The 4,126-nt window shown below is 44.0% G+C and overlaps 1 pseudogene; it reads right to left on the bottom strand.

Moving 5' to 3' along the window:
* Nucleotides 1–595: 595 nt before the first annotated feature.
* Nucleotides 596–3,453, bottom strand: LOC126001927 (poly [ADP-ribose] polymerase 1-like; annotated as a pseudogene).
* Nucleotides 3,454–4,126: the final 673 nt, after the last annotated feature.

Below are 4,126 nucleotides of genomic sequence, written 5' to 3'. Positions count from 1 at the left end.
ATATGAATTCTTTTTTTAGTATAAATTAGATTTTATTCTTAACCTATAAATTAAAGCTAACATTTTTCCAAAATCAAAACTGAAGGTGAATAAACACAAGAAATATTACAAAGGGGCCTGCATGATAGCACAGAAGTAGGGTGTTTGCCTTGCTCACAGCTGACCCAGGACAAACCTGGGTTCGATCCCAGGAGTCCCGTATGGTCCCCCAAGCCAGAAGCAATCCTTCTGAGCACATAGCCAGGAGTAACCCCTGAGTGTCACCAGGTGTGCCTCCTCCCCCCACAAAAAAAAACAGAAAAAAAGAAATATAAAAAAAGGAGAGAACAAAGCCATTCTTCAACTTTACTTCTACTATCAATTGTACCTACCAGGGTTATGGCTGGCATGGAAAGAACCAGAAAGCCCCACCCCCCAAATCAACATGAAAGATTTGAAAAGCTGGGGAAGTTGAATATGTGATCATGTTCATTCTGTAAAACCCTTATAAGAATATTCGATCTTTTCTGTCCCTTCAGTGGCCCAGAAGAGGCCTTCAGGGCCTCATCAGGAGGATCTGCACCAGTTGCTGGAAGCAATCAGGCCATAGCTCTGTTCACCACAGGGATGTCTTAAAATTGAACTTCAGCTTCACAGTTACTTCATTTCCCTGAGTGATATCATAGATAATGTACTCATTATATAAAAGGCAGGTGTTGCTAACATCCAAAGGAATGCCTATATCCTGATGCACCTCGACACCATGGTAATACTGGCTGAAGGATCAGGAATTGTTTTGCTCAAATCTTTAACACTGTGCTTGCACTTGGGTACCTTGATGATGTGTGAAGCATGTTTCAGTTCAGACATGTTCCCTAGGGCAACTTCTATCTGCAGGATCAAGCCTATGGGGTTTCCTTATGTGTCTCCTTTTTCTACTGTGTGGCAGTAGTTGGCACTCTTAGACACCATATCTTCGAAGTAGATTCCTTCCCAAACATTTGGCCTATCACAGGTGCTTCTGGAGGGGCTATTTGAAGGCTTTGAAACAGGATGCCTGGTTATGCATCTGCTTGAAGGGCTTGTAGCACTGGTTCTCCCCTTCCCACTTGATCTTGAATATTTCTAGAACTTACATGTCATAGGAGTTGTGTGTGGTTGCATGCATGTTCTTGACATACTTCCTTATGGTCTTGAATTCTTCGTCTTTGTCCATCACCTTGATGTCAGTTTTGAGCTTCTTGTAGTTGACATCAGCTTGATTTTTTCTGGTGTTGTCATAGCCAGCCCTGAGCAGGCTGTAGGCCACTTCAATATATAGCAGGTTGGCAAGCATCTCCACCTTGGCATGCACACTGTCTGCATTGCTCAGGAGTGGTAGTTTCTTCATGCTGAAGTCATGGGGGATGAATGTGTAGAAGCATTTGGACAGGTCCAGGATCTGAGAGTCATTGCTCCCCTGAGATACTGCCTGCTGGACCTTACTGAGGATGATGGAGCAAGCAGCCTGGATCTGCCTTTATCTCAGTTTCCCCAAAGCCATCTTTTGAAGGTCAATCTCATACTCAACCATGGCCTTCTTCAACTCTCTATGTTGAAGATTATATTGATTAGCTCCTGCACTGACTTGGGGAGCTTTGTCTTGGTGCCAGGGTTCACCGTCAGCTTCCTCACTGCCTCCTCCTGACCATATTTAATCTTTAGAGGGTAAAACTGTTTTAGGATACTTTGTGAAGTTTTTGAATGCCAGGCATTCCCAGTTTTCTCTTAATATAATTTCCTAAAATGCTCAACAGCATTCTCTTTGGATGGCATCTCCTCTAGTTTATTGCTGCCAATCATGGTGCCCACATGACCCCAGGACCTGAGTATACAGTAATTATTCTCCTTGTCACCCTCCATGAGTTGTAGCTTGTAGTTAGAGTTGGTGCCCTTGACGATGTCCACCAGGCCCAGTGTGGCACTGAACATCTTGTCACTTTTTCTAGCACATGTTCTGAATGCTTGACAACCTGCTGAATGCTCCAGACCAGAATCAGGATCTACAACAGCTCCACCCTTCAGTGTTAAACTTCATTCTTTTCTCAGACTTAGTCATTCCTTTCCCTTGATGGTCTTGCTCTTCTTGCTCTGACTTAGCCTTTGGAGCAAGAACTTCAGTGGGCTCTGCCTTCATTTAGCCCCCCCCCCCCAGGGGAACAAGACATGAACTGACAGTACCTCCTGAAGGCTCTTGGTTGAGGCAGAGACGTGCTAGAGAAAATCCTCAGACAACTGAATGTTGGCTTCCTTTACCTCCTCCATCTTTTATACTCTATTTTTTCTTTTTGCTGATGCAGAGGGTTGTTGCTGTGCTTGTCACCTTTTCCCCCAGGTTCTCGATGGCGGCCTTCAAGCCCTGGGAGGAATTTTAGATCCTGCTTTTTGACCTTCAATTTCTTGAGGTGAGCAATTTCTCAGAATTCCTTTGGGGTCACCCAGTTCTTCTGGATCGGTGTCTGTGTCTTTACCAGACACTTTTGTCCAGGCAGTGATGTCACCGGTGCAGTAATAAGCATTGCTTTTGAAGACCAGGAGGCCCTAGTACTCTTTGAAGGGGCAAGAGGGCCCCAAACCATTGTGTCAGCCATGAGGTCTAGGATTGCTGACTCCCTGAGAGCACTACTGCTTATTGAAAAAGAGCAGCTCTTTCAGGTGGAATACACCTTCAGCTCATGCTTGATGTTCCAGACCAGGTCGTAGTGGGCCTTGAGAGCCTTTTCGAGCTTACTGTCCTTTTCTTTTTCTTTTGTAGATTTCTTCTTGGCCACCTCATCCATTCCATCCACTTCACCGCTCTTTCTCTTTCCTTCACTCTTTATTGCTGGGAGCTGCTACTTGAGGGTGTCCTTGTCCTCTGAGGTGAGGATGCTGAAGACCAGGAACGAACTGACTGATTGGCTGCTGTAATCAGGCAGGAAGCCCAGCTTCTCCCTGTCCTTCTCAAAGCCTTTGAGAAGGTGGTACCATTTGGTCAGTATTACACAGCTGCAGCTTTTCTGAGTCAAGCATTTTCCTGGACAGGAGCACCTGGCCCTTTCGATCTTCATGCAGCCTTTGCTTGTGCTTCTGTTGGACTTGGTGTATTCTGCTGCAAAGTCCTCCAGTGTCGTCTTAGCTTTGCCACCAGATCCATTTGTGCCTTTGCTCATGACGACACAATCCTCTGCTGTCGTCTTGCCTTTCTGCTGGTCATCCAGGGCACGTCAGAGAAGCCATCCACCTTGTTGTCTGGCTGTGGGGTGGAGTGGCCAACCTTCCAGAAGAAGGATAATTGGTATCACAGTGAGAGACCTTTCCATCGAACATAGCTGATTGCACCATGGTGGCTGTACTGAGAGAATCCTTGGGGATGGTTTTGCTGCATTCCTTGCAAAATGTGTGCCCTCTCCTGGCGTACTCATCCTGAGCGAGCTTGTTGGCTGACTCCGCCATAGTTTTCCTCATGCTGCTGCTGTGGCATTGAATCATGGGTATTTCCACCACCAGTGTTGTCCTTCCTCCACCCCAGTTCCTTGCACCCAACCTCCTTTACTTCTCCCCGGGGTCTGCTAGGGTTACTGGTCCCCTCTGTGTATAGCTTGTTGATGATTGGCTATAGATTCTGTTGTCATTGACTTTGGGTTTGGTATTTAAGTTTGATCCTTTTATATTTCTACTCAGTGTTCATACGACTGTTTGGTTCTGGTACCATCCATTTTTTCCCCTCAATTTATGAGGCAGAGCAAGATGATTAAAATTATGTGGTTCTGTTTGAAAAAAGAGAAAATAAAAAAAAGAAATAAGAAAAAACAACAAACAAACAAAAGACTGGGATGAGTTAGTCTAGAGGTTATAAATATCAATTTAAAAAGAAAAAGGAGGAAAAAAGAAAATATAACAAAAATAACCCCCCCTAAAATACAAAAAACAAAAACTATAACAAAAACAAAATAAACAAAACTAAAAAAGAAACAAAAATCAAATAAAAGACAAAAACCAGCAACTACAAAAAGCACCACAGCAACAAATACAACAAATAATAACCACAAGCATGAAAAAAAAAGAAAAGAAAAAAGAAAAATGAAGGAGGACTGGTGTGGCAAGGTTTTTTGTTTTTGTTTTTACA

The sequence above is a fragment of the Suncus etruscus genome, chromosome 2, assembly GCF_024139225.1.
Source record: "Suncus etruscus isolate mSunEtr1 chromosome 2, mSunEtr1.pri.cur, whole genome shotgun sequence".
In the NCBI taxonomy this organism is placed as follows: Eukaryota; Metazoa; Chordata; class Mammalia; order Eulipotyphla; family Soricidae; genus Suncus; species Suncus etruscus.
Note: the sequence above shows the minus strand (reverse complement) of the source record. Positions and strands in the feature narration are given on the sequence as shown.